Raw genomic sequence first — 9,630 nt, 5'->3', positions numbered from 1 at the left:
ACTATAATACTGCCCCCTATGTACAAGAATATAACTACTATAACACTGCTCCCTATGTACAAGAACATATCTACTATAATACTGCCCCTATGTACAAGAGTAAAACTACTATAATACTGCCGCTATGTACAAGAATATAACGACTACAATACTGCCCCTATGTACAAGAATATAACTTCTATAATACTGCTTCCTATATACAGGAATATAACTACTACAATACTGCTTCCTATGTACAAGAATATAACTACTACAATACTGCCCCTATGTACAAGAATATAACTACCATAATACTGCCTCGTATGTACAAGAATAAAACTACTATAATACTGCTCCCTATGTACTAGAGTATAACTACTATAATACTGCCCCTATATAAAAGAATATAACTACTATAATACTGCCCCCTATGTACAAGAATATAACTACTATAATACTGCCCCCTATGTACAAGAATATAACTACTACAATACTGCCCCCTATGTACAAGAATATAACTGCGATAATACTGCCCCCTATGTACAAGAATATAACTACTATAATACTGCCCCCTATGTACAAGAATATAACTTCTATAATACTGCTCCTTATGTACAAGAATATAACTACTATAATACTGCCCCTATGTACAAGGATATACCTACTATAATAATGCCTCCTATGTACAAGAATAGAACTACTATAATACTGCCCCCTATCTACAAGAATATAATTACTGTAATACTGCCCCCTATGTACAAGAGTATAACTGCGATAATACTGCCCCCTATGTACAAGAATATAACTGCTATAATACTGCTTCCTATGTACAAGAATATAACTACTATAATACTGCTCCTATGTACAAGAATATAACTACTATAATACTGCCCCCCTATGTACAAGAATATAACTGCTATAATACTGCTTCCTATGTACAAGAATATAACTACTTTAATACTTCCCCTATGTACAAGAATATACTATAATACTGCCGCTGTGTACAAAAATATAACTACTATAATACTGCTCCCTATGTACAAGAATATAACTATTATAATACTGCTCCTATATACAAGAATATAACTACTATAATACTGCTCTTATGTACAAGAATATAACGACTATAACACTGCCCCCTATGTACAAGAATATAACTACTATAATACTGCCTCCTATGTAGAAGAATATAACTACTATAACACTGCTCCCTATGTACAAGAACATATCTACTATAATACTGCCGCTATGTACAAGAGTATAACTACTATAATACTGCCACTATGTACAAGAATATAACGACTACAATACTGCCCCCATGTACAAGAATATAACTACTATAATACTGCCTCCTTTGTACAAGAATATAACTACTATAATAGTGCCCCCTATGTACAAGAATATAACTACTATAATACTGCCCCCTATGTACAAGAATATAACTACTATAATACTGCCTCCTATGTACAAGAATATAACTACTATAATACTGCCCCCTATGTACAAGAATATAACTACTATAATATTGCCTCCTATGTAAAAGAATATAACTACTATAATACTGCTCTTATGTATAAGAATATAACTACTATAACAGAAACCCCCATGTACAAGAATATAACTACTATAATACTGCCCCCTATGAACAAGAATATAACTACTATAATACTGCCTCCTATGTACAAGAATATAACTACTATAATACAGCCCTATGTACAAGAATATAACTACTATAATACTGCCTCCTATGTAAAAGAATATAATTACTATAATACTGCTCCTATGTACAAGAATATAACTACTTAAACACTGCCCCCTATGTACAAGAATATAATTACTATAATACTGCCCCATATGTACATGAATGTAACTACTATAATACTGCTCTTATGTACAAGAATATAACTACTGTAATACTGCCCCCTAAGTACAAGAATATAACTACTATAATACTGCCCCCTATGTACAAGACTATAACTACAATAATACTACCTCCTATGTACAAGAATATAAATACTATAATACTGCTCCCTATGTTCAAGAATATAACTAATATAATACTGCCCCTATGTACAGGAATATAACTACTATAATACTGCTCCCTATGTTCAAGAATATAACTAATATAATACTGCTCCCTATGTACAAGAATATAACTGATATAATACTGCCCCCCTATATACAGGAATATAACTACTATAATACTGCCGCCTATGTACAAGAATATAACTACTATAATACTGCCCCCTATGTGCATGAATATAACTACTATAATACTGCCCCCTATGTACAAGAATATAACTACTATAACACTGCCCCCTATGTACAAGAATATAACTACTATAATAGTGCCCCCTATGTACAAGAATATAACTACTATAATACTACCCCCTATGTACAAGAATATAACTACTATAATACTGCCCCCTATGTACAAGAATATAACTACTATAATACTGCCCCCTATGTACAAGAATATAACTACTATAATACTGCCCCCTATGTACAAGAATATAACTACTATAATACTGCCTCATATGTACAAGAATATAACTACTATAATACTGCCCCCTATGTACAAGAATATAACTACTATAATACTGCCCCCTATGTACAAGAATATAACTACTATAATACTGCCTCATATGTACAAGAATATAACTACTATAATACTGCCTCCTATGTACAAGAATATAACTACTATAATACTGCCCCTATGTACAAGGATATACCTACTATAATAATGCCTCCTATGTACAAGAATAGAACTACTATAATACTGCCCCCTATGTACAAGAATATAATTACTGTAATACTGCCCCCTATGTACAAGAATATATCTCAGCTTCTATGGTTGGTTGTAAAAGCTCATACAGTGCCTGAATGTATGAAACAATTTGCTTTCTAGACTATAGTACAAATGGGCATTAAAGGGGTTGTCCAGTTCTAAACTATTATTGGCCTGTCCTTAGTAAATCAGTGGGGGATCTACCACCTAGCGTGTTTCTCCAAAAATAAGACACTGTCTTATATTAATTTTTGCATTAAAAGAGCCACAGTGTCTAATAATACTTACTTAGCAGCTGGTGTTCGGGTCCCTCCCACTGGTCTCCGTTGCTGCTGCGGGCTTTCATGTCCTCCCGCACGCCAACAGAGCAGTTCTTCCTAGTAGCGGGGCTTAAATACCTTGCCTTCTGCAAGCTAGTGCTCTGACTGGTTATTTGGATGCCACATCAGCCAATGAAAGACGGTGCTTGATTAACTAATCACAGCCATTCATTGAATTACATAATTGAATGGCTGTGATTTATTGATCCAGCAACGGCTTTCATTGACTGACGCCGCATTCGATTAACCAATCAGAGCATTAGCTTGCTGTGGTGGGGTATTCAAGCCCCGCTACCAGGAAGAACTGCTCTGTCGGCGTGCTGGAAGACAGGGAAGCTTGCAGTAGCAACGAAGCCCAGAGCAAGGGAGGTGAACGCCGGCTGCTGAGTATTATTTTTGTTTGTTTTTCTTTACATGCAGTGTAGCTAGGGCTTATTTTGGGAGAGGGCTTATATTTCAGGCTCCGCCCCCCCTAAAATAAAAATCAGGGTAGGGCTTATTACCCGGGTACCCCGAGCAATCAACTGTTCTCTGGTTTAGTGTGTTTTTGCACTAATCTTTTTCCTGCAGGAAGCAGAGAGCTCCATATTCACCACTGTGGTCAGGCTTGTTCTTGCAAGCCTAGCTTTCATTAAAAAGTGAATTGGAACTTAGACTGTAATACCAAGCTTGGCCACTGCAGTTAGAATGGAGACCTCTCATTCCTGCAGAATTCAGCTCAGTGCACAAACACGCTGGACCAGAGAACAGCTAAACTGGGGTGATCCCAAGTGCTGGACCATCACCAGTCTACCGTTGATTATCTATCCTAAGGAAAGGCCATCAATAGTTCACAACTGGGCAAGTTTGGTAGGTGCCTTTTAGTTCAGTGTTACAACCCTCCACCAATGAAATCAGCCTTTTCCCGAAGCAAGCCAGAAGTTGCATCAGGTGTTACAGAAGAGTCATTTGATGCGCAGAATTCTTGAAGTTTTATTGTTTTGCAAAAATATAAGCGCCCCTCAATAAGCTACACGGCAAATAATTCCTCTCAAACAATCCCTATCTGCCAAGGCCGGTGACTGTCCCCATGTTTACATAGCTGCCCAGTGAGCACGTTCCTGAGTCCCCACCCCAGAAACCAAATTACATGATTACGTAAGACGCGGTCAGAGACAACAAGTACGGAACATTTGTATTTTTTGAGATTTACGACCCTATTAACTGAACAATCTGAATTGTCTCGGACTTTTGTCTATTTATACCCGGAGCACACGTTTGCATTGTCCTCACTTTCCAAGCTGCAGTGGTGGAAGTTGCTCCTCGGTCAGGCATGTTCTCACGAGATAGGAATTCATAGAAAGCAGAGGAACACGGCTGAAACATTGTTAGCGTTTCCTCTCAGGAGGGATATTAAATAATTTCATGCACAACTGCTCAAAAATATTTCTTAAACTTCTGTAAACATAAGATTGCCAAAATCCAGCATATGCTCGGTGGCGCTCAACTCTCTGGAGGAGCGCGGGGAACAAAACACGTCTGCTACAGTAATTAGTAAGCAGCGATACACATCCGAAAATCTGTCCTATCTGCATGAATCACATCCTCCCTGCGTCACACCCAGAGTCAGGCCATCCAGGCGGAGAGATGCCCGCTCTCACCTGAGCCAAGGAGACCTCACCAGGAGGGGCACTGACCAGTCCACTCCTGCTGCACCCTACTAAAGGGGCTCAGGCCTACCAGCCAAAGGGCAGCAGCGTCCCAATCATCTTCACTCTGGTTCAAGTCCTTGTAGCTTATAATTGCTTCTCCTTGCTGTAATGTAATCGGTCCTGCATGTACTAAACTCTTGCTAAGCTTCCACTTACACACAGCAACCAATCTGAGAAGCCAGAGCTGCAGTGTAAAGAATAGGGGAGAGTCCAACATCTACTGCATTATCTGTCCATAGAGAGTTGTCACTGTGTTCTTTGTGGTGTTACATAGGACTGCAGAGAACATCTACTGCATCATCTGAGGTGTTACATAGGACTGCTGAGCTGCTGTATCCACCTTTTGACCTCCTGTGGATCGGTGAAGTTCACCTGTGTGCAGTTGCTAGCAGCTCCAAGCCTCCCTCTGTTACCTTTAGGGCCTGGGGCTTTTGCTCTCTTAGTCTACCTACACAGGCTGTGAAACTTGGCCTGATATCGTGCTTTTGCGAGATACCGGTGGATGCGATGTGTTTTACAGTCAAAATTGCCTCCCATCACTTTGATGAGGTTGCGATCCTCCAGCGCGGCTTTCAGCTGCGTCGGAGGATCGTCAAGTGTTTCCTATCGTTATCAATGGGAAACATCATATCGTACTTCACACGCCATGAGACGTGTTTTCCTGTTTTATTCAATACAATGGGCAGGGGCGTATCTGAAGGCTAAGGAGCCCAGGTGCAAAAGTTCAGCTCCCCCCCCCCCCCGCATCTGTACCCGTACCTATACCTAAACCGTGCTAATTTATAAACATGATGCAGCCCCTTGGCGTAAGCCTTCTCATCAGGACTCCTTTCCTTGACTACGTATAAACCTGTTGGTAATGTCTTAGGTTGCTTTCACACGGACGCGAAAATTGTAAGATGTTGTAAGATGTACAAATCGCACATGAATATGAACCTCATTGTTTTGAATGCGATCATACACAGCGATGTTTTGTTTTTTCTCTGCATCGCATGAGAATATGATGATGTGATGGGAGCTGGTTATAACACAACAACCCCTCACATCCGTGGGCACAGCACACGTTGGTGAGTGTGATATGGGGCATAGTTTCATGTCCCAATATCAGACTCACCCATGTGAAATTAGCCTAAGCCCGGCTGTACACGGCTGGATTAGCATTGCGGAATATGGAGCGGGCATCCGCTTACGGATTCCGCAGCATGTACCACCCATAACATGCTATGGAAAAGCGTTTTTTCCTCTACACGAGTGGAAAGCAATTGCGGTTTTCTGCTCACGGAGGAAAAATCACGGCATGCTGTATTTTAGTGCAGATTCTGCATGAACGGCCTCCATTGAACTCAATGTAAGCCGTGTGACCCGCTGCCCTGACATTGCGGAATAGTCGTGGGCACCCGCGTCATCTCCTAGCGACGGCGCTGGAAAGTCAGTGATTAAAAGAAGAAAAAAAAAAAAAAAAAACTGTACTGCGCGGGTCTGATGGCTCGCCTTGTGAACCATCCGCAGTACAGGAAAAAGAAATAAATTACAGCTATGCGCGGATGCCAACGGGGCACAGGGTTGGATTCCGCCGCGGGCTCACGCATGCAGAATCCGACCCAGTTGTGTGCAGCCGGTCTAACACTGTGTGCATGGATTTTGTTGCATCTTTGAACCACAATTAAAATCACATCCAAAAGCCGCATGCAGTATTATAAACCGCGCGTGGATGCAAACAATACATGTGGTTTTTAAACTGCATGCAGGTTTCTGATGTGTTTTTCAGTTATGTGTAAAGCGTTCAAATATACAGTATATACCCAGGTTATACCAGCTGTACATATATAATTATATACAGGAGAGGTATAACGTATACTAGCTGTACATATATAATTATATCCAGTATACACCCAGGTTATACCAGCTGTACATATATAATTATATACAGGAGGGGTATAACATATACCAGCTGTACATATATAATTATATACAGTATATACCCAGGATATACCAGCTGTACATATATAATTATATATAGTATATACCCAGGTTATACCAGCTGTACATATATAATTATATACAGGAGATGTATAACTTATACCAGCTGTACATATATAATTATATACAGTATATACCCAGGTTATACCAGCTGTACATATATAATTATATACAGTATATACCAAGTTTATACCAGCTGTACATATGTAATTTTATACAGGAGAGGTATAACTTATACTAGCTGTACATATATAATTATATACAGTATATACCCAAGCTATACCAGCTGTACATATATAATTATATATAGGAGAGGTATAACCTATACCAGCTGTACATATATCATTATATACAGTATATACCCAGGCTATACCAGCTGTACATATATAATTATATACAGGAGATCTCCAGGTTACACAGCATTGTACATACAGGAGATGTATAAGTATATACATCTCCTGTATACAGAGATATCGGCCATGCTGGTGTAAGGCCGGTCTCACATCTGCGTCGGGACCTCTGGCCGGAGATTCCATCACAGATCCGGCCCTATTCGGTTCTGTCCACAGACGGATCGTTCTTCCGCAGGGATTCCCCTTTCCTGCTCCCCAAATGGAACAGAAAAGCGGAATTCCCCAGTGCAGATGTGAAACCACCCAAAGTTGGATATCTTCTGGTTATAATTATACATGTACAGCTGATATAAGTTATACATTCTGTATATAGTAATATAGAGCATGCTGATATGAACTGGGCCAGGTTACACCAGCATGATCTATATCACTATATACAGGATGTATATCTCCTGTATATAGTGATATGTCCCATGCTGGCGTAACCTGGAGGTCTCCTGTATATAATTATACATGTACAACTGTTATAAACTATACATTCGGTATATAATGATATGGAGCATGCTGATATAAACTGGGCAAGGTTATACCACATGGTCTATATCACTATATACAGGATGTAGAGCTTCTACCAGCTGTATATATATAATTATATACAGAAGATACACAGGTTACACCAGCATGGTACATATCCCTATATACAGGATGTATATCCCCCTGTATCCCTGTATATAGTGGTATGTCCCATGCTGGTGTAACCTGTATATAATTATATATATATATATATATATATATATATATATATATATATATACACACACACACATACACATACACACACACACACAGCTGGTATAACTTACACAAGCTATACACATATAATTACAATTCCTCCTCTACTCACCTCTGCAGCAGTCTCTGGGCAGTCTGTAATGGAAAGTCCAGTCCTTTGATCACATAACCAGAGCCTGGTCATGTGATCTGCAGCCACAGGTCCTCCTGCACTCTCTTGTATCGGCTGTGCATCCAGCGCTCCAGAGGTGAGTAGAGCCGCACTAGCCCCTCCCCCTAGTAATCGCTGGCCGGCAGAGACTGATAGACTGCAGCTATGACCACTCACAGCTGTCAGTGGGAGGGCCACGCGCCATGGGAGTCTGCAGCCTGTAATTGGCTGCCGACTCCACGTGTAACAGCCCTCCCCTCTGCTCTTGCCGACCTGCGGCGCTGCCTCCCGTCTCTTTCCTCTCCCTTCTCGGCCATCATGCGGCTGACAGCGCCGGTAATGCACGCACTGTGCATGTTGAATATGGCAGGCCCCCCTCAGTGCAAGGGCAGGGTCACCATTGCGACCCCTGCTTCCCCTCACCGTACGTCAGTGACAATGGGCGATGCATTCCAAAAGAACACCCAAAGATAGGACATGCCATTTATATGACCCTATTCGAAAGAATTGGGTTCATATTTGTGCGTCTTGCAATGCACAAATCTCGTTCGATTTTCGCTGCCTTGTGAAAGCGGCCTTACCCAGGGGAGGGTGAGGTCCTGGGCTATGGTTAGAGGGAGGACTACTACCCCCACTCTCTGGGTCACTGGCAGAAGGTGGGGATGCATTGCAACCAGCTACCCAGGAGGGGCTGAAGAGATCTTGCTGGAGATGCAGTGATGTGTCTTCTGCACCCCTCCTGGAGACCACCTGAGGTGGCCATCAAACTAGCCAGGTTGAGGGACGGCAGCCTTCCAGGACCTTGGCTATAGGGAGTTCCAGCAAAGGCCCTCCTGGAGCCAGGCCAGGTACTTCTGGGGGAGACCCCAGTCCTACCATCGAGGACTGGGGAACACTGCGGCCTTAGGAGGATGTTATCACCTTTGCTGCCAGGCTCGCTGCAAGGACCCAGGCCAGTGGCACCATTAGAAGGCTGCAGGAGGTGTTACAGGCAGCCAGTTCCCTGGCCAACAACTCAGGTACAGCAAGGTGGGCCTAATACAACCAGGCCGCCCAGGAATTAAAGATAGAGTTCCTCACCCTGGTTGAGAGAAGAGCAGCCATCTATAAGGGTTCAGTCCCTTTGCAGAAAAGCTGGGGAACTATGACCAGTTTGAAGGAACTCAGTCGGGTCTGACTGAAGTTTGCAATGATATGAAGGACCCAGAGTCCAACATGGAACAGACCTCTGTCTGAGAACTGCAGGCAGCGGATAGTCATCAGTTTCTGTGCAGTGAGCTTCCAGGCAAGTTACTGTCATTTCAAGCTTGGATTCCTTTGGGGAAGAGGGCAAGGACAGCGGCCCAGGAGGGCGGCTAATGGTGTACATAAAGCACCTGGAGGCTTGGAGGGACTTTGCTTTGTGAATGACCTCCTTGAAACGGACACCCAGGCTAAAAATAGGAAAAAGGTGGCAAGAAGATCACCCAGGTAGAGAAAAGGTACATGAACCTCCCAGGGCAAGCCTCTAAACCAGTAGGTTCAGTGCACAGGAAGTGGGAAAGTGCTAGGCATCCTGATCCAGACCCCCACCCTG

The sequence above is a fragment of the Eleutherodactylus coqui genome, chromosome 10, assembly GCF_035609145.1.
Source record: "Eleutherodactylus coqui strain aEleCoq1 chromosome 10, aEleCoq1.hap1, whole genome shotgun sequence".
Lineage (NCBI taxonomy): Eukaryota > Metazoa > Chordata > Amphibia > Anura > Eleutherodactylidae > Eleutherodactylus > Eleutherodactylus coqui.
This window is presented reverse-complemented; position numbering follows the sequence as displayed.